Raw genomic sequence first — 22,599 nt, forward strand, 5'->3', positions numbered from 1 at the left:
CCCAGAACCTGCCAGGCTGGGGCCTCTGACTTTATGGCTACCAGGTCCTAATGGATGTCATGACAGTTTTAGATTTCTGAGCATGACTCTTGTGCTAAAAAGAGAAACTAAAATTCTTTTTAGACTACCCTGTGAATATAGAAGGGTCTTTCATCAGTGTAGTTTTCATCTACTTGAAATCATGATTCTCTGAAATGCTCATATATCCATTTCTAGAAGTGAAAATGAGAGCTTCCAAATCACCAGTTAAGGAGAAAATTACCTGATAACTTGTCTATTAGGCTGAAAAAAGAGCTAGAGATATTTGAGCATCAAGAATTGAGCCAAATGAGCATAGGTTTATACCTTCTGCTCCAGTGGAGGGGAAGGGCAGATGACTTTTAGCAGGACTTTTATGTTTGTTGGTGGAGTGAGCTACTCTGCTCCTACTGATTAATGTAAAGGAAGAAATAATCGCCTACAAAGATTGCTGCTAACCACTGAATAGAAACAGGGAGGGAGGGAGGGAGGTGGCATGGTAGGTGGGATGCAATTTTTCTTTTGATAAAGGAAGGTGGCCTGAACAGAGGTTTCATGTGTCAGTTGAAGATGGAAAAAAGACCACTCATGGAATGTTGTGGTTTTGGGACTCCAGTGGCCTTTCATCTGCTTGTTGGTTTAGAGTCTGCAGCAAAGCACACTATGACTCTGCAATGTTTAAAGAACAGTAATCATGAAGGCTTGGAAATCAATAACTAAGACAAAGTAATTCCAACTTCAATAACCCTAAATATCAGAAATGTTATAAAAGGGATTATTATTTTCCCATGAGTTGAAAGGTTTTGCTTTATTACCCTTGTAGTTTTATTAATCTCTATAAAGCTTTTTTTGCACCTAGGCTGGTGGTATTTAATAATTCCTGTTTGCCATATTCTTGGCTTTTTAGAATACGTTAGGCACTGCAGAGGAGATGTACAGCAAAGTTTGACTAAACTGGTCATCATGAAACTGCTTGTGGGAAGGATGCTTTGAGATAAGTTTAAATGTTGAGGCACTGTAAACCTCTGATTGAGTTTTCAATACACAGAAAACCATTAACTAATATACATTTTGTATGGATTTACATCACTGACTTCATGGCGCTACATATGATCATAATAACGTAATAAAAGACCTCTGACAGAGTCAAAATTAGGCTCTAGAGAAGATTTATTTGATTTAAATGAATATATGACAGAAAAAAAATGTTAATGTGCTCTGCATTATTTCTCACAGTGTGAGTTCTGTGAACTTCCCAAGATCTTTGTTAAGTTCCTGATGCTTGGCAACACAACAAAACAGCAATGTGCACTTGCAGCCCAGAAAGCAATCCTGGGCTGAATCCTGGGCTACAGCAAAAGAAGGGTGACCAGCAGGTTGTGGGAAGTGATTCTCCCCTAATATTCTGTCCTGGTGAGACTCCACCTGGGTCCTCAGCATAGGAATGGCATTGACCTGGAGTGAGTCCAGAGGAGGCCATGAAATTATCAGGGGGCTGGAGAACTTCTGAAAAGACAGGCTGAGAGAGCTGGGGTTATTCAGTCTGGAGAAAACAAGGCTCCAAGGAGACCTTTTTGCAGCCTGACAGTAAGTAAGGGGGGCCAAAAGATTTCTGGAGAGACTTTGTCATGGGAATATAATGATAGGACAAAAGAGAATGGCTTTAAACTGGAAGAGGATAGACTTAGATTGGATATAAAGAAGAAATTCTTCCCTGTGAGGGTGGTGAGGTGCTGGCACAGGCTGCCCAAAGATGTGGATGCCCCATCCCTGGAAGAGTTCAAGGCCAGGATGGATGAAGCTTAAAGCAACCTGGTCTAGTGGAAGGTGTCCCTGCTCATGGTAGAGGGCTTAGAATGAGATCATCTTTAATGTCCCCTCCAGTTTAAACAATGAATTAAAGTCTATGAGTCTATGAATTAAATCAGGGTCCTCACAGTAAGATATCCTTCACTGGCTGATTGATTAATTTGTCCTTACAGCCAAGACCTTACCATTCCAATAGTAAAGATAAGCAGGCAGAAGCTGTGTGAAATGATTTTGGATAAACAGCTGGGTATTTGTAGCAGAGAATATACAATTACCTTTTCCTCATGGCCTCAGAGGATATTTGTGGAAACCAGAAGTGGCTGCTTGGGAAAGAGATCCAAATTCTATGGTAAGGATGAGTTAAGCAGCCGGGTTTCACAAGGTTTAGTTGGCTTGGAGCGGTAATGACCGGACAGCAGGGAGCTGTTTTGGAAAAGCAGAGCTGCCTTTCGCAAATGTCAATATCTGTAACAGAGAAAGCTTGAACAGATGGTTAAGCTTTCCCTCGACCATTCTCAGAACTTTCAACAAGAAGCTGAAGGATCATGACTTCACATTATAGGCAAGATTCTTTGTGAAACTAAGAATTCTAGTTTCCAGTCTTCAAAAAAATTCAGGTTACTAATGTAAAATAAGCTTGAACAGTGATAGATTTCCCTATATAAACATAATGGAAACAGTAACTATGACAGAATTCACAAGTCACTGTCTAATCATGGACACCCAAGTCATACACTCAAGTATTAAATAGAAAAATGCTAAATTCTAGCCCTCAAATCCTAGTTACAACTCTTGAATATCTTGCTCTTTTCCTATGGTAGTAGCTTTTAAAGCCAGAAGAAACTAAAGTAATTATCCAGTGTAAAATGTATAAAGCAAGCTATATGACATGCATTAAGTGATTCCTTTTTCAAGACCATTAACTCTCCTTGAATTATGATGGAGCTTTCAGAAAAACATACAATATTTATTTAAAATTTTCCAGGGATAGAAAATCCATCACAACTGTTGATAAGTTGCTCTGATGGTTAAGTATCTTGCCTGTTGACAGTTTATGACTTATTTCTTGCCTGAGTTTTTTAGTCTCAGTTAGATGTTTCTGTGTGATTACCTGAAAGATAGAGGAATCTTTAATTCACTTTTCAGATCTGCATGTGATTTATGTGATAACTGGTGGGCAGTGTAAGTTACCCATGTGACCCTTCTAATATTTTGATAACCATCCTGAAATGGATGAGTAGAGACTTGAACTAGAAGGAGCCATCCTACAGCTGTGATACTTTATAAAGTTGAGAGCCAGTGTATTTTCTCTTCATGCGCTCAAAAATCCTCAAATTTATGTATCCAGTAGTCATATCATAATTTCTGACTATGTTACACTCAAAAGTCGTGATTTTTTTCCAAAGTCATTAACTTCCAAGAGGAAAGGGGCCAATACATTATTCTTTATTCTGTCATAAATAGCTTGACAGTTGATAAAAGCAAACTTTTTGTGTGTCTCAGTAACCTCTCTTTTCAGTATTTTCTGCTTAGAAACCAAACTAAATATACACTCTGTTTGCAATTTCATGTCAAAAACTATCAGTCAACGGGTTGTAAAAAGTTCAACATCTACATATTCGTTTCATATCCTCCTAGTTCTTGTACAAGTTGTTTCTGGTGTAAAGTCAAATACCATAGTGATTTCCACTGTTTTGACATTATTGTCTTTCATCCAAGCCTGCTGTCTCAAGAAAAAAAATGCACTATATTCTTTTAAAAGATCTATTATCACACTTAGAAAAAGGTTCATCCCCCAGGGCACTGGAACGGGCTCTTAGGGCAGTGGTCACAGCACCAAGTTTGACAGAGTTCAAGGAGAGTTTGGAAAACTCTCTGAGGCACATGGTGTGACTCTTGGGGCTGTTCTGTGCAGGACCAGGGGCTAGACTTGATGACCCTCGTAGGTCCCTTCCAACTCAGATTACACTATGATTCTATGATGGAACTCTGATTTACATATTGCCATTTAAATTCCTTATTAATCAATTCATATATCGTTCAGGCTATTTCCCTCCCAACTCCAGGCTAGATGTCAGACAAAAATGTAGTGCTGTAATTACTCTTACTCACATTTTTCTTTTAAAATATTGGGTCATAAGAATTTTATTCTAGTTCACTGGAATTTTTTTCTGTATTCTAAAATATGTTTGAAAATAAATAGAACATTGCTTGGCTAAACATCTCTATTAAGAAGGCTGGAGGCAAAAAAAATGAACTAACAGATTGAAAATGTTTTAATTTCATACCTCACATTCCAAAAATCCACCCAAACCAATAATGCTTCTACGTATATGAATAACTTGACCATTCATAGTTTTTAAGTATAATATCTTTGGATAGATGAATAGAACATATGTATCACTCTTTAATGCCAAGGAAATAAGTCATTATGGCATTAAGAGTTTGTAATCATCATGGTTTAATGATCAGGTGTTCTGTTCTATTTCTCTTTTACTCCTAATGCTTTGTTCATTAGGAATAGGCTGCAGTTTGATGTAGCTTCTTACAGCTGTGGGTTAATAGGAAATGAATAGACATTTATGTGTTTTTTCATTGTTAATGCACTTTTATTTTATTGATCAAGTATAAATCAGAATAAAGTAATAAGGTTTTAAATGGTAGGTGATGAATGTCTAGTTTGCAGGATGTACACTTTAATTTCTGAGAGAACATGGGGAACAGAAATCAGCTGGTCTAGGCACTAGCCCGAGTTTTTAATAGTTTGTGTGTTCTAACTGCTAGGAGATGGAGGGTCAGATGCTCCTAAATGTAATATTTCTTTTTTTACTTCAGCAGATCCATTTAATCATTTGTTTTCTCTTTGGTTGCTTAGTATCTTGAAGACAGTCAGTGCTTGTATAAGCAGAGAGATACATCCTTGATCAGAATAGAGAAATGTGGAACTGTGTGGGAGCTCCAACATGATGTGACAGGGAATGTGTTTGCTGAAGAGAAAATGAATAGGCACTATTAGACAAGTTCCTCTGATTGATTTAGACCAACTGAGCATTTGCCCTTGATTGCGTCTTTATAAACTAGCTTCTCCTTCTCCTTCTCCTTCTCCTTCTCCTTCTCCTTCTCCTTCTCCTTCTCCTTCTCCTTCTCCTTCTCCTTCTCCTTCTCCTTCTCCTTCTCCTTCTCTTCTCCTTCTCCTTCTCCTTCTCCTTCTCCTTCTCCTTCTCCTTCTCCTTCTTTCTCCTTCTCCTTCTCCTTCTCCTTCTCCTTCTCCTTCTCCTTCTCCTTCTCCTTCTCCTTCTCCTTCTCCTTCTCCTTCTCCTTCTCCTTCTCCTTCTCCTTCTCCTTCCCTCCCTCTCTCTTTTATTTTCTCCTTTCTCTTTTCTCACAGAATCACTGATGTGGGAAGGGGCCTTTGACTATCATGTGTCCCAACTCCATAGCTCACACAGGTCTCCCAAGATCTTGCCCAGAATGGCAAATGTCCAATCAACTTTTGAACATCTCCAAGGATGGAGATGCCTGGGCATCTTGTGCCAGTGCTTGGTCACCCTCACAGTAAGAACCTTGTATTCTTACATTCAGAGAGAACCTCCTGTGTTTCAATTTGTGCCCATTGTCCCTGGGTCTGACACTGGGTACCATTGAAAAGAGCCTGGTTAAATCCTTTTTAACACCCTTCCTTCAGGTATTTATATAAATGAATAGGAATCCTTTTCTTCACCAGGTTTAACAGTCACAGCTGCCTCTTCTTCTCTTGTCTCCTTTTGCTTTTATCTTTTTCCAGATAAAAGTATAAAAGGACTTAAGCACAATGAATCATCCCATGCTATGGAAGAGGTCAGGTACAGAGACTGGAATTACAGCTGTCATGACTAAATTACACAATAATATTTACGGAGCCGTTACAGCCTTGTGAACTTAAGATACAACACTGCTATTTCAGGTGAAAAGGGATGCATTTTCCCAACTGCTCTTTCAGTCCCAGTAGTTAAACAGATTAATCACTGGCATCATTCCAGCACATTAGGGATTGATTAGACTGATTTATTTGTGTGTGTGTGTTATTGAAGGGCTGCAATGAAGCATATAGTACTTTTAAAATAAAGTCCTAACCTATGAGCTCTAGAGAACATGTTTCATATCTGCCTTAATTTACAAGACATTCAGTGTCTGAAGCATGGCTTTGATGAGCATTTACCAGTGTTAAAAAATCACCTGACTATGATCTGTTGCAATGATCAGAAATTCCTGAGGGCTCTAATAAGGCAGAGGGCTGTCAGACAGGTTAAAACACAGATATTTTTCTTTTTCACTATTACTGTCTTCTAGTATCAAAACTTAACTGAGGCATTAAAAAAAAAAAAAAGAGCAACATCTCCAGGCTATGCTGAAGACTTTACAAAGACACATTTGAATAATGCCTGTTTAAACCAAGGGACTGTCACAACATTCAGAGGGATTCAGCTGTCCCATGCCCTGGCTAATAATATCTCTTTGGGCCCAGCCTACACTCCCAGCTGAGGAGCAGACCTCTGACATCTCTTGATCCAATATGGGTTGAGGAATTCATCCCCATTTCTATTTTTGCAGATCTCTTTGGAAAACTTTCTCTGGCTAGCTTGGTTCTTGCAAACCATCAAACCCAGGCAGCTGTTACAGTAAAATTTGAGGATATGTGTACTGATAGATTCATAATTTACACAGTAACAATGGAGGAAATGAAGGTGTCCTTCTATGACTGTGCATATATTTATTCACCTTGAAGAGATTCACTCAGTTCAGCACACTTGCTCAGCTCTCCCAGCTGTGATAAAAACCCTCAGCAAGGCTGTAGTATTCCAAATTGCTTTCATTGATTGAGGTCTTGATCTTCTTTGTCTTTGGAGGAAAAGAAGACACGTGTATCTTTAGAAACACATTTTGTGCTTGGGATTCTGCTCAAGTTCAAACCTTGCCTCTTGAGCACTTTCTATCATTCATAAAAATAATATATAAGGGAGATATTACATATTCACTTGCCTTTTGATGGGTCTTTCCTGCACATGCCTGCCTTCAGAGGTGCTGGTGTAGTTTGGGTATCAATATCCAGCTAGATGGATCTTCTGGAAGACTAAACAAAATTTACTAATTTCAGCTAACTGTAATAAACTTTGTGAAGAAAACTCGGAATGTGCAGTGAGGTTCAAACACACTAATGGTGTCTATAAAAAACTGAAAAGTGCCTGAAAAAATACTGAAAAGAACATTGACTAAGAAACAGACTTATGAGAGCATGCATAGGAAAACAATGTCTGCAAGCAATTATTTTGATTATAACTATACACTACAGAAGCTAAATATAACTTTGCAGAGGGGCAGACACTCGTTGTCCTGCAGTTGTGTCAGGAGAGGTTTAGGTTGAGTATTAAAGAAAGGTTCTTCACTCAGAGGATGGCTGGCCCCTGAACAGGCTCCTCAGGGAATGGTCACAGCACCAAGCCTGAAAGAGCTCGAAGAACGTTTGGACAATGCTCTCAGGCACATGGTGGGATTCCTGTGTGGTGCCAGAAATTGTGCTTTATGATTATTGTTGCTCATTTCCAACTCAGATTATACCACAGGGTTCTATGATGTTTTAAATATATTGAATGAGGTGATATTTGACAGACTTTGTTACCATCAGGTGGATGAGGCCCTGGGACAGGTTGCCCAGAGAAGTTTTGGATGTCCCATCCCTCAAGTGGTCAAGGCCAGATTGAATGGGGCTCTGAGCATCTTGATCTAATGAAAAATGTCCCTGCTCATGCCAGGGTGGTTGGAATGAGATCATTTTAAAGGTCCCTTCCAATCCAAACCATTCTATTTCCATGAAATACAGATTAGGTAAATTATACAGGTTTCTTCTAATACAACAGAACAGTTGCTCTCTCTTTTTCCTCATGCCCTTGCCTGACTACTTTTCATTTTATATTTGCAAGTAATCAGTATTTGATTTTTTTTTTTCCTTTCATATCCATTTCTGGAAGATACTTAATCTTTCAGCTTGCCACATTGGCTGAAATGATCAGTGAGTTACAGAAAATCAAAAGGCCTAAGGAAAAAGAAGAACTCATCAAACATAGTAACATCATTGCCAAACTGAGTTTTGGCAGCTCTCTAAACTAAGGAAGGTTGAGCTAAACTAGTACAGAATGATAGACCACCAAAAAACTCTTGACTCGCTAAGCAGTACTTCATCTTTTCAAGCAATTTAGTTTAGCTCTTCCAAGACAATATCATTAGATGTTATGCTTTTTTGAATGAATAGCTACTGGAAAATAATCATGCTCAATTTCTTGTTGCTTTTCCTCTGTGTTCATTTTTATACAAGGAAGACTTTTAGGTTCAGGAAAATTAAGAGCTGCTTCCATATCTCCAGTTCAATGAGTAGTTATTAATGTCATTATGATGTTGAAGTGGGGTTTTATGTCTAAAGTGATTTTTATGTACCATCTCTTATTTAATCCCTATGAATATCTCCATTTCTTAGAGAAATGGAATTCACAAGTGGGGAGTTGACATCAGGTTGAACACATGAAAACCTAGTTTAGAGCCATATCTTTTCTGGTGCTGAAGAAATCTTTAAATGGATCACTTTTGGTTTGCTTTTTTTTTTTTTTTTTTTTTTTTTTCTCTATAGAGATGGAGCTAAAGCCAAGCCACTCCATTAAAAAATGTTGAATTCTTTTGTACTAAAACAGAAGAATTCAGGTCATGGTTGAAACAAGTTAAGAGCTGAATAAAGAGTTTCCTTGTGTGATTCATTGTTTACAACTAAAAGGACCTCCAAAACACAAGCATATGTCAATTCTACAAAAGCAATCACCAGTGAGAAGGGATTTTCTTTGCTCACATACCAACACAAGAAACATAACTCTTTGTGCAGAGAGAGTCTCTCTTTACCTGGTGTTCCTCTGCCAGGGACTTGCCATCTCCCAGCAGGTTAAATAACAAGGGAACTCAGATGTGGAGAAGCTTTGTTGAAAGCCTGTCAGGTGACACTGCCCATTGACATCTCTGATGTCTGGATCAGGCTCGGTGACCACAAGAGCATCCAAACTCTGCCAAAGGGATTGGTCTGACTTGGTGGCTTCAGAGGCCCCAAGGGTGGTAGAGTTTATCTTCCCACTGATTTTATTAAAAAAAACCAAAAAAGTTAAAATATTGTCCTCAAACAAAATGTTTGGATATTTAAGCATCACGGCAATTGAGAGTGCCACACTCCTCAATTATTGTAGCTACTCCTGAGGAAACTTTACTAATAGGATTTAACAGTCTATTGCACAAGGAAACCAGTAGCATTTAAAAGAAAGCCAAAAGCTTTGTTCTTCTCTCCTTCTTTTGTTCAAAGCTGCCAGATTGTAGTTTAGTCTGTGACTATGCAGACTTGAAATTACCTTTCAGTTAGTATGTACTAGAATGGGGAAAAATCTAATTTGCTGCCAGTATCAAGAGTGTCAATAGAAAAGAGTCATCAATATGACGTGCACATGGAAAATAATTAATTTCACTGTGTTCCCAGGTGGCTGTGGTGCAGATGCAGTGGTTGCTTGCATCCCATAATTAAGTCCCAACAGCTTTGCAATTGTATTATTTATTTCATGCATTATCCTCAGATCATCTCCTTTCCTGTGTTATATTTGAATGATACCCTGTGCTGCTAAACAGCCATGAGGATGATGGTGCAACACTACCAAAATGAACCTTTCATGCAGGCTCTGGGGTTATATATAGCCCTACAATGTCTCTGTTTAAACTGGGGAGAAAGAATTCAAGTGGGATGGGATGACACAGGTGGAGCCTTTTGTACAGCTGGGAACAATCTCTTCAGTCTCTGTCTCCAGCACTGTTCCTTCTGGTTTTATAACAGTGGATTTCTAAACTTGTCTTACTTCCCTCCCTCCCTCTGTGTTTAGATAACAATATTTAACTTTTTATAGCACTGCAGTGGTAGGGATGAACTGTGACAATTGTTGCTGAAAATGAAGAGAAAGTACAATACAACCCTGTTCAACAGAGGATGGCTGTCAGCTCCTGAACCAGCACTCCAGCATGTTAAACCTTCTTGTCATTTTCTTCAAAGCTCTGAAAAACTTTTTGCTTCCCTACAGGTCCCCCATTGCTGGACTCCATCTCTTTCTCACCCCCACAACCACTCTCCCTCTGCCAATGATTCTGGTTTTGTTGATCAAAACTCCCACTGTTGCCCATCAGCTCAACCAAATATAAACCCTCTATACAAATGGCCTAACTTTCACCCACATCTTAGAAACTACTTTTTGTTGTATTACTTACTATCAAATGATTTGAATACGCTCTGCCCAGGCAAATTATTCAAAATTTGATGAAGTAGATTATTTCTATCTGAGATATTAGGTGCAGAAAGTATTTTTTATTTGGTTGCAAATATATCTCATTGAAAGTTGCTAGGTTAAAAAGTCTGATTCTGTTCATATTTAGTGCAAAACCGTAGCATTAAGTACTGGTGTCTGCTCTCAAAAGTAGGCTAAAACTGGCTGTGTGCCTGGCTCTCTTTATCTCTTTTAAACTACATTCATCCTCAAATAATGAGCTTCTGGGCATAAAACATCCCAGTCCTCAAAAAAGCAAAAATTGGGCATAACTTTAAAGAAACTTTCGGCTTTTATACAAATGATATTCCATAATGCATTACTGCTTTAAGGGAAGACACCTGGTATTGAAAAAGAAAAAGGTAAAAAATAGGGAAATTTAGAGTAATGGTGGAAAGTATTTGTAGCCAAGATTTGAGGTGAGAGGTCACAGGGGACCTGTGGAGGTCTGTATGGAATGGGAGTGTTACAAATGAGTGTTTGAGATCACTTAAAAAATCACTGGCAGGGGTACGAGCAGAAACCAGATTTAGTATTAAACGACAGCACAACGAATTTCATTGACACAATTCACTCTACAACTTACAGGACACTTAAGCCACAGTAAAGAAAAACACACAACAACAAAACCACATAAAATCCAAGCAATCAAAACAGAAATTAACTGAGAGCTGTCTAGGGGTGTGTGTATATACATAAATCTGTGTGTGTGTGTTTAGGTGCCCACGACAAACTTAACAGTACTTTAACTTATACCTTAAGCCTAACAATTCAACACAGAAACACTTAACTTATACCTAACTTATAACTTAACAATTTAACAAATTAATAACACTCAACAGCACTTAACATAACTTATGACTTCGAAGTCAAACCTAGTACTTATCAGAAGAACAACACTTAGCAGCACTTAACTTTTTAACTTAGGTTGAACTTCACAGTTTAGCAAAAGAACAACCTAGAAGCATTTAAGTAAGGTTAAGTCATAAGTCACAAGCTTTCTTACTGGCCTAACTTCAATATCCAAGGTACTAGAACAACTAAGAAAGCAGAATTTCTCCCAGATTTGCTATAACATATGCACAAGTTTATGCACACAGACATAAAGAGTCAGTGCAAGCAAGTTATCTGTGAGAAATTCCCCTTGGAGGTCAGTGAAATAATTTGGATATTTTGCATCTCCTCATAGGCAAAGGCCAGACTTGAGGAGTGAGGTATCGGCTCAGGACTCATCATTTTTCAGACAACCCCAAGTATAGAAAACTTGAGAGTTCAGTGGCTCTGAGACCTCACTCAGAGGGAGGTTGCTGGTCACAGCCCAGGAGAGCTCAAAGGGTCTCTTTTTGGACCACTCTTCATAGGGTAGCAAAAGACTGGGCTTTACCCATAACAACGTTCCATCCTGGCCACAGTTTGGCTTGGCACGTTCTTTGAAGGGGTGAGAACAGAAATGTTATACCCTTCAGGCAAGAAAAATATTTTCCAAGGCTGTTCATAAGGAAAACAATGCTGGTTAGACAGCAGCTTTCTGATGTGCTCTGGGTGTTTCTGAAAGGCTTGGGAAGAGCTGGGCCCAGGTGCTGTTTCTCAGGGCTGAGGCCTAACATGTGTTTCTCAGACCACAATGTGGCCTGGAAATGAGAAGCAGAGGATGCACCACTGTAAAAGTCTCCTCTCCTGGGAGAAAATCTTTATTTCACTGCTGTATTTGGTTTCTGTCATGGAAGAGCTACCGTATTCCAGAGGGAACAGTGGTGGTGAGGAGGAAAGGCTCTGAGTGAAAACTGCTGAGGCAAGTGGATGATTGATTTGAAATTCTAAAAAGAAATGATTGAGATGGAAATACACAGTTACAGGGAAGGTCTTTATGACATGACATGGAGAGGTGCAACGAAATAAAAAAACAAACCAAACCAAAACAGCAACAACAAATCCCCAAAAAAAGCTCAATATGATCGTAAATTCTGAGGAAGATGCATCATTCTAGACTTAAAAATATATGAAAAGACCCTCCAGGACTAAAATATTACACAGCGTGAGTAGACAATGCAAATTCTGTGGGAATGATATGGATTATATGGAATTAGCCTGTGCATTGTTTTTTTGTGCACGTTTGAAACTAGGTCAATATGATTGGCAATTTCCAAAAAACCCATCTATGTGCAATTACAAGGCAAGGTGGGCTTGTCAAAGGTGGGCTGTTCCCAGATGTCTGATTCCATATTTTTCTCATAGCAGCACTGTGGTGAAGAATAAAGAATCCAAAAGAGGAGCACTTGAGGTGACTTGGTCTGTTCAGTCTGGAAAAAGAGAAGACTGAGGGAAGATCTCATTGTGGGTACAACTTCCTCACGAGGGAAGCAGAGGGGCAGCACTGACCTCTTCTCTCTGGTGACCAGTGACAGGACATGAAGGAATGGCAAGAAGCAGCATCAAGGAAGGTTTAGGTTGGTTATTAGGAAGAGATTTCTCACCCAGAGGGTGGATGGGCACTGGAACAGACTTCCCAGGGAAGTGGTGACAGCATCCTGAAAGAGCTCAGAAGTGTTTGGACAGTGCTCTCAGGCACAGGGTGGGATTCTTTGGAATGATACTGTGCAGGGCAAGGAGCTGGACTCAACGAATCTTGTGGGTGCCTTCTAACTCAGGATATAAAAAAAAACCAAATAAACCTAAAAAAATCCCAAAAGATCAACCCCAACAGACTCAAGACTTCAGTGGGAATTATACTGGAACTGTGTTACTGTCTTTGGGATTTTTTTCTTGGTTGGTCTTCATCTATTTGTTCCATTATGCCTTTGGGCCCAATCCCAAAGCATGAAAAGTAAAGTTCAACATGAATGAATTGAACAGGTATGAATTTGACAGATTTTAAGTCATACCTTCAATGTCATGAAAAAGGAATTTGGCATCACCTTCACTGCTGGATCCTGGGATGAGGCTGAGAGAATGGCAGATTTCTTACCATGTTCCCAAGGTCAGACTGCAAGACACTTCCTCATACTGAGCCCAAAACTTCAGTGCCAGTACTTTGGTTTCTGTGCTTTTTTGTTTGTTGGTTTATTTTTCTCTCTGGATTAGAAAGACCTGCAGGAAACTTAGGACAAGTCTCTAAAAAATGAAATGACTCATCCAATAAGGCAGTAAGAGATTTAATTAGATTTCAAAATGAATAAATCTGGTTGGTTCATGGCAGTGTGGAGCAGGTGCCAAGCATGACAATCATCTCTGTGGGGGTGGAAAGCCCTTTCTGTCGGTACAGAGCAAGGAGGTTGTGGGATGGAGAGTGCCAAATATCTGTCGATAACTCTGTAGAGGGAACACATAAGGGGAGGCAGAGACACACCATCAATAACTACAGCTCACTGTGTCTGCCATGATCCCTGGAGCAGAAACTTGCTGTGAAAGTCCCAGCATGCAGTGTTCCATGGGATCCTTCTCCAGGGCTAGTCATTTATCTTTCTCTGTGGCAACTAGTCGAAAAAGAAATCAACATTTTTGAACAATGACAAGTGTAAAACTCAGGGAATTGGAATGTTTGACAAATATCAGTTCAAAGACATTTAATGAACAGTAATTAATGTTTCAGTTAGGGCCCAAATGAAACAGAATCCAGGTCCACACAAAAGCTACCCGTGTCTTCAGTTCTGGTGCCTACCTTAACTCCTATGTCTAACCTGTACTGTCTGTTGTGTAGGAAAGCTTCACACTGGATTCTCACCTGGAGCTTTGCTAACTTTGCTTTGCACATTGGAGTCAGAGGAAGTGTTAAAAGGATGGTTACATGGTGCCCTTCAGGCACTGCCTCTTCGTGGAAGGAAGAGGTTTCCCATGGTTTGCTCACACCAGGTCCTTCCTGACCCCTGAAACAACTCATGTATGAATAAGGCAGAAACTGCAGGTTAATGTCCTAATAAAAAATAGTGATTAGATGCAGGCCAGCACAATGGGTACCCTGAAAAATTCTATAAACTTAAACACTGAACTTTTGGTTCACTTCATTCTTGCTTTGGTGAGAGGAGTGAATAGCTCCCCATTTCATACAGCTTCGTTAAATCTGTTTACAGCAGGGGCCACTTGAGGCTCATCCGACTCAGAGTCTTTTGCTTTGTTCCTCTCCCTGCCATGGCACTGAGGTGCATTTCATGACTGTTTTATTTCCATTACAGGCCTGATCACCCTTTCACTTCCTGAAACAGCTGCCACCAGTTAAAATTAAATATGTGCACATATCACACCTTTTAAAATTCAGTCTTGTTCAGTTTGCAATATCTTCTTTTCTAAAAAGCTGTACTTTCAAAAATTACATCTTGGAATATGTAAGATATAAATTTAATGTAAAAGGAAAGTGATTTAAAGATTTCAGTATAATTTAATGTAATTCCAAACAATATTCTATATCGTTTTACCTATAATAGCTTCTTTTTGATGACGGGAAGTTTTCTGTAATTCTGTCCTACTCTCTGATAATAACTCATATCCTAGTTGAAAGGACTTACATGCCTATTACTGTAATTTTTTATATTAATAATTTGCACATCAGCTACCCAGTAATATTTTAAAGAAATAACTTTCTCATTCTACAAAATTCCTTCCTGCCTTTTATAACTATTCAGAAACCAAAGAGAATAAAATATGCTGTTTGGAAAGGAACTTGTTGATATCCCTTACTAACTGGAAAGACTGTCATCTGTAAGTTCCCCAAACTTGACAACAACCTTCATTTCATAACACACTATTAGCCTCAAAGGCACTGAAATCAGGACACAGCCAAAGACTTCAAAAATAGACTCTGGAATGGTTACTTGTTCACAAATATTTTGAAAACAGTTGGAAACTTTTGGAGCACCTCTGCTTACAAGGACAAAAGGCCAAGGATATGTCACTTGTCCTGATTTGCTTGTCACTAATGAGATTATTTCCCCCTCAGTTTAAATGACTTTGCACTTGCTGAAAAACAGCATTAAAGAGGACTAATAGGTGAGTTTCTAATGAGTCACTGTCTCTACATGACCTTAAAACTGTCAGGCACAGTGCACAATGTTTCTAGATGTTGCTTGGTGTTCATCTTGTTTCCACTGCTGGACAGGAGAGCAGTGTACACTGTTTAGGGATGTTCCATCCATGGTGTATTCAAAGCAATTGTTAGGGAAAACATTTATTTCTCCTTCTTGAAGGGATTTCAGTCTGATTGTGAAGACCACCTTGGCATTGGTACAATAGAACTATTTTTCTTTGGAGAGATTGAGTACCTGGGGTGAAGGTGATTTGTGTCCTTTATGGGACCACATTGGTAAGCACTGCCTAGAAATGCTTGGAGAATAGCACAAATGAGCAGTTCCTCCAAACACAGTACATCACAGTTATTAATTGCATGAATCTATGTCCTAGAAGTTCCTCTTCCAACAGATTCATCAGACTGGATGAAAAAAGGAATTTTAACACTTCAGAGGATTGTTGCAGAAGTAATAACATCATAGTATAACCAATTATAACCACTTGTATTTCAAATAAATAACATCCTTCCTATAAATGGCAGCTCATTTTTTCAGTCTCTCATACTCAGTGGAAGAGAAATTCATGGCACTCTTGTAGCAATTCTGTTAAGCAGTAATTCATATTGGCTTTATCTTTCAGGATAGAAAGGGATTTCAAATATACAAGTGCAAAACAGAATCAGATCCATTACCATTAAGGCAGGGGAACAGGACAACATCACACTTTCCAGAGGAGTCCTAACTTAATTTTTCTCCATTCACACTTGTGTTCTTAGAAAGTGATTTAAGTTAGGTAGTAAACAATGAAGGATTCAGAGTAAATTCCAATTATTGATTTTCCTGGTGGTAGAGAAAATCTCCTCTTTCTTTCACCACGCTTCAAATCTCACAGGCTGAGTTTTCTCCCCTTCCAGTGCCACAGCTGCAAGCACCACAACTAGCATTTCTGATTTAATCATGCACTGTAGGGCACAATGAGCTAAACTTACACATTTATACCTTATTATGAGGAACAGGATCAACTGCAGGCTCGCAGATTCCAGGATGAAAACATCCAAAGGAACCTTTACATTCAGGTGGCCTGACCTGTGGTGTAGTACACAGCTATGGACCTCTCCGAATTTATCTGTGTTAGAAGAAGATAATAGAGTTTTCAGGTCACTGTGATTTTGCTGTAAGTGCTTTAGAATTCTCTGCAATTGCTATTCCAATCTCTCTGAATTTAATTTGTAGGTCTCAGCCTAGCTTGGCTGTCCAGCTATAGACTTTAGTCTATAATGTTTGTCTGCATCATCAAAGATTTTATTATCCACGAACATGATCAATTCCTACCCATCACTATAGGTGAGAAAGATTAGTACTCAGCTGGAGAAGAATATTTGAAATATTAGGCACAGCATTTAATTCCAATATTGCAATTAAAGTACTGTGACTCCCCAAAGCAGCCACAACTATGAGTTTTACTAAGTGTTCACAAACTTCTTAATTCTCATTTTTTCAGCCTAGAAAGGACAGTTATGCTTTTGTAATTTCCTATTTCCCTAAACACTGGGAACTGCAATTAAGTGATTTGTACATACAAGAACTTTTCTGTTGAATACATTCCTTCTTGAGTGAAGAAAGTGTAGAAAAGAGTCATTGGAATACTGGAAAATGGGAAAATTAAAGCAAGAAGTCCTATGCCTTACAGCTTAAGGTTCTGGAAGTGGTTATGTGAGAGGGTAAAAAACCCAGAAATTTCTTTTAAATGCTCCAAATATATCACTTTCAAGACTGAGGTCACTGGTCCTCAGTGAAATCCAGGTTGGGCTGCAACCAAAGCACCGTGGGCAGCAGGTGAGGGAGGGGATTCTGCCCCTCTACTTTCTCCTGGTGAGGCCCCACCTGAAGGCTGGAGAGGGACTTTTGACAAGGGCATGGAGTGCTAGGACGAAAGGGAATGTATTTAAACTGAGAGTAGTTTGATATTGGATATTGGGATGATATTAAGATGAAATTCTTCCCTGTAAGGGTGGGGAGGCCCTGGCACAGGCTGTCCAGAGAAGCTGTGGCTGCCCCATCCCTGGAAGAACTCAAGGCCAGGTTGGATAAGGTTTGGAGCAGCCTGGTCTAGTGGATGACGTCCCTGCCCATGGCAAGGGGTTGGAATGAGATGACCCTTAAAGTCCCTTTTAACCCAACCATTTTGTGGTTCTATGATTCCCCATAGGAATTTTGTTTAAGGTTTACAACAATTCATGATCTAATTAAAACTAAAAAGATAATTTGTGTGTCTGAACTCTGCTTCTCTTTCATTTTGGCATATCTTGATTCTAAGCAGTTTTCCTCTGTCAACAGAGCATCCAAGGATTTCCAAAGGACAAGAGATACAAGACAATGAAAGCAGTAAGTGGGTGTAATAGTGGGTGTAATAATTCCTACTTTTGTGTAAATCAGTCCTTCATTAGGGTTTGAAACAGGTGAGGATGATAGAATAGGAAATACTGACACCCATTTATTGCCATTAAGACTATGGTAAGTGCAGGTTCCTGTTCTGGAGATCTGGTTGCCACCAGGCATCCAAGGCTGTGCCTCGGTTGCCAGGTTGGGCTTTCTAAACAGAGCAAACATGAAATGAGCCACAAACTTATTTTATATCAGGAAAGCAGAAAGTGTTTGATCTCTGAACTGCCCAGCTGCACATCAAACCATGTATTTAATCTTGCCAATGAAAATAAAAAATGTAAAGGGGAATAAAGATTTTTAGCATTCAGGAAAAAAAAAAGAGACTCTCTGAAGACTTATGCTGGAAAGTGTTTGGCTTTTATCCTGTGCCAGTTAGCAAACAGAGGATGTTATTTTAATTTACATTGAGTTTGTAATTTTAAACTGCAATAACAACAGTATCAAATTAAAAGTTCAGACAGCTTTTGCGTAAGGACTTGATTGGATCTGATAATGCTCAAAACAAGTAATTTGGAAAATTATAATCTTCAAGCACAGGGGTTTTCAAAGTTTCTACAAGGCCATAAAAGTATCTATTGAATTCCTCATAAATCATGTGAAGCCTGAGATGAATCTTCAAGCTGGTGATGTTAGATGTTCTTCTTGTCCCTTGTGAGCTTGTGATACACATTACTTTCTGGTTTTCACTCCAGCAAAAGCTGACCCACTGCATGCAGGATGGTTCTGTGGATCTGGCTTAGAAATTTACTGAAATATCATGTCAAGGTGTCCTTTAGCTACAAATACTAAATGTATTATACCTTATGAAAGGTATTATGAAAGGCAGGAGGAGCATTACAAAGTTTCTTTCGGCCTCTGGAACTGTGTATAAGTCTTGGCCTTCACATTTTCAAGTTGTGATTAGGATACCATATGGTCATGGACTTTCTCCAGAACACTCTGATATGTCACTTCTGGCATTGGCCAAAAGTATATAGTGAATAAGCATAGATTCCAAGACATTTCAAAGACATATGGGAATACAACAAAATCAACACACACAGGAAAAAAAACAAAACAAAAAACCAGGAAAGGCTTATTCCAGACTTCTCACAGCTGAGAGAAATGGTGTGGAAAGGAGTGTGTTTGTTTAGGAATCGTGCTTTAAAGGAAAGCCCTCTGAATAGATTTTTGGGATATTTCCTTGAAAAATACTCAGGGTTGCTGCATCTCAGGGATTTGAGCTGTATTTCTGTCTAAGTAGTTTGTGGTGGAACAGATTCTATCTGCCCAGTTACCCTCTGAGACAGCTCATGAGCCACTCTGCAGGCGGTTGTGATGTTGCACAAATTAATTTTTGTGTAAACAGGTTGAGGACCTACATTCCCTTCATGAGTTTAATGTGATGAACAAGTTAAATACAAACGAACAACACTTTCGCAATGGCATTTTTGTTTCCTTTATCCAACCACCCGTGGTAAAGCTGGGTGGAACTCTCTTCACTAATTGCCTTTCATTCTGAACTAAACTTACCTCCAGCTGGGAGTGCTGCAGGGGTCCACAAATCTTTAGGCACCTCACTAGAGTGAGCCTGACAGAGCACACATCAGTTATTGTACTGAGCAGAAAATTGGATAAACAAGGAGTACCTGGGATCAATGAAAAGATCTTTCAAACTATCGTTACACAACAGCTTTTACTGAAGTAAGATACGTGGATATATTCCGGGAAAGGAGTTGCTGGGAAATCTAAGCTGAGCATGAAAGGGAAGGTCTCTGGAGGTGCCATGGAAATACTGGGTCTCCTCTGAAATACTAAGAGTTGGTGCTACCAGAAAGCAACTCTAACTACACCAAGCAGGGATGGACAGAGTCAGTCATAAGGCTGTTGTGGTGGTTTGATGGATCAGTGAAATACTTAACAGTTTAATACACAGGTAATCTACTTTTGACATGAAAAGGAGCCTTTTGAATGGGTGAATGGCAAGCCTGCTTATCTCCAAGTTATTAATATAAACCTGAAATTAGTAGTTGATATCGTATCTGTTCCTGTCTTGTCCCTGAGACCCCTTTGAAAGGCACTTGCTATGATGTGTGAAGGGTAGAAGGAAAAATGAAGGCCTGGCTGCAAAATGAAAAACATGCATCAAATGTGTCAAGGATCTCATGGATTTCTTTCCTCTAGTCTTTTGAAAACCAGTCTTTTATAAATTTCTCTCGAAGGAATGTATGAAGGAGATGCATCTTAGAATAGCTAGGCTTGGCTACAGCAATAAATTGCAGCTTCATACACATTTACAGTGAATTTCCTATCCACCAAGCAATTAGTCATCTGGTAATGTTTCCCCTTTGTCTCACTTTTTACTCTGATATGATACCTTTGTGTTTACCCATTGACTCACAACTGAGACCTGGAAAACATTATTGAAGAGTAACTGTACAAAGCAGACCATTAAAAAAACCCTGACCTGTTCTTGCACATTCATCTACAAGTGTAAAACACTCCTTTCATCCTCCTCTGTGCTTTGTTGTCTAGAAGGTCTCCAAAAATGCCCTCTTTTGAAGACTGAAGAGGTAATGTATTTGTTTCTCTTTGGCTTAATATAATTAGTTATGATAGTCTTCACAGAAACTGGGTGCTAAATTGCAATACAGGCAGGAATAAATGCAGTAGAAGTAATTTTTTTTCATTCCAAGGGAAGACTGGTTGTATTTCCAGGTGATATGTGAAATATGTTTCACTCAGTTCTTTGTTCTCCAGTTTTTATCTTCTCTGTAAGGTCTGTGTGAAAAGCTAGTCAGGCAGGATAAAATGCTACATCTGGTTTAAAATGTTATGAAAGAATTCACTATAAGGGAAACAAAAATGGGCTCCAAAAGCTTTGCTTTCAACTTCGATGTTTTGCCATTCTGGTTTGAACCCATTTTCCCATGTAGGTCTCATCTGTCCTTGTTCCTGCACAAAAGATGGAGTAAAATGAAACCAATTTGCATTTTAACCTCTCTCCAAGAAAGGTTACTTGGTTACATGAAGTACCATCTCAGTGGCTTCACTCTTCTCAAAAAACTCATAATGGATCCAGATTAGAATTTAGGATTATAAATATTGTATTTCAGTACAAAAGGTAAAGTGGGACCTATGCCTAACAACATATTTTTGATTTAGAAAATAAAGATAAGAAATAAAGTTAGAAAAGATTGAAGAAGAGTTAAAAAGGGATACTTTTCCTGAAGACAAATGATTTCTTTGTTCTCCTTAGCATATAATTCTCCTTCTCCCTTGGGTGTGACCTCTTCCATCCTAGTGTCAACAATCCACTGCATTAATATGAAGTTTGCTCCCTTTTCTAGATGATTAATGAAAGTACTCAATCTTCAGTTCACTAATTAAAGTTGACCTTGATAACAACAGCCTAGATGGACATTAGGGAATGGAAAGAAAGTAGGAGGAAATTCTACTTGGTGAGGACTTCATGGTAGGAGAGAAATGTACATGATGAGTACGTGATGAAAATTTAATATCTGAAGTCAGAGGAAGTGCTGAAGTTCCTGAAAATTTGGTGATGTGTTACAATCCAGAAACCAAACAGCTTAGCCTGTGTCTAGCAAAGAAGATGTGAGCACACATCATGGTCCAGTGTTCACCAGACAGGAGTATCTGGGATTCCACACCCTGAATCCACCAGAAAAATGACTGCAAGTTTTCCAGTGCATCTCAGTTCACCTAAAACCATGGTCTTATAATTCACAATGCTTGTGAATAGTAATTAAGGGGGTCTTCATTTAGATGACCATATTCAGGAAAGGAAAATAGGATTTTTGAGTAAAGCAGGGTATTTGCCCAGAAAATCAGAAAATTGTATTAGATTTACCATTTGACACTTTTTCATCTGAGATTTTCATTACTTAGACATGAAATGGTAGAATTTATACGAAAAGTAAGAGTAAATAGAGTCATACTGAAATAAAATAATTGATCTGAAGGATGTCATAATAAAAAAAAAAATCATATTTATCAGGGAACACACTAGTAGTCAGGAAGAATATGAGCCCTTAGCCCACATATTCAAGGACAAGAGGACATGGCCTCAAGTAGAGGTTCAGATATTAGAAAAAGCTCCTTCTCTGAAAGGGTTGTCAACCACTGGAAGCAGCTGCCCAGTCACCATTCCTGGAGGTATTTAAAAGATGTGTAAGTGCTGCTCTCAGGGACATGGCTTAGTGGTGGGATTAACAGACCTGGGATAACAGTTGGACAAAATGTTAAAGTTTTTTTCCAACATAAAGCATTCTATGATTCTGTGATCCTATGATTGGTATTTTTAGTCTGCTACCTGTCTTCCATAATTTTGCAAATGTTGCCTGCTGTTCTCAAAAGCGAAAAATACCTAATAAGGCTTAATATCTTGCAGCAAGTTATTACAGGTCTTGAACCCCAAAAGCTGATATATCAGTGCCAGATAAGAAAGTGAACAGAGTATGTCTGGATTGAGTGATGATAATTAAAAAAAAATTAAAAAAAATAAATTAAGAATTAACCAGATGATTTTGTGGCAATGAAATAGTACAATCAATCTCCAGCAAAACCTCTGCAGTGTGCTGACACAGGTTCTGTAGCCTCAGGTCAGCCTTGGTTTGCTCAGTTGCAGATCCATCTGGCTAGCAAGTTTCCTAGCTCGAATCATAAATCATTAAAAAGTTATTCTGTTATTGCAAGCACTGATGTTCCAGTTTGTTGGTGCTCTTCTCATGCAGGGGCACAGCACAGCTAAGCAGGTCATTGTTTGACTTATGCAGCACTTCTGTGAGAGGCTGGTAAAATGTTCAGAATCACTAATGCCCATTTTCTGTCCACTGGCAATGACCTCTCTGTGAGAGGCTCAGAAAAGCACATCTTGTGCTGAGATGTACCACTAGGATAAGCTGGAATCTCTGCTGTTGCTTAGTAGTGTTATGAATGAAGACAATGTTATCTGTTAAGCA

At 39.0% G+C, this 22,599-nt stretch overlaps 1 long non-coding RNA gene across 2 annotated transcripts in view; it reads right to left on the reverse strand.

The window, feature by feature from the left end:
* Window positions 1-5,152: 5,152 nt before the first annotated feature.
* LOC111925233 (uncharacterized) overlaps window positions 5,153-22,599 on the reverse strand; it is a 40,503-nt gene continuing 23,056 nt past the window's right edge. For both annotated transcript variants that reach the window (XR_015283471.1, XR_015283459.1), the window contains exons 3-6: window positions 16,193-16,319; window positions 8,749-8,973; window positions 6,847-6,937; window positions 5,153-6,705 (exon numbers count right to left, since the gene is read on the reverse strand). This is a non-coding gene — a long non-coding RNA (uncharacterized LOC111925233). The remainder of the gene's footprint in view (window positions 6,706-6,846; window positions 6,938-8,748; window positions 8,974-16,192; window positions 16,320-22,599) is intronic.

The sequence above is a fragment of the Cyanistes caeruleus genome, chromosome 1, assembly GCF_971803275.1.
Source record: "Cyanistes caeruleus chromosome 1, bCyaCae1.hap1.1, whole genome shotgun sequence".
In the NCBI taxonomy this organism is placed as follows: Eukaryota; Metazoa; Chordata; class Aves; order Passeriformes; family Paridae; genus Cyanistes; species Cyanistes caeruleus.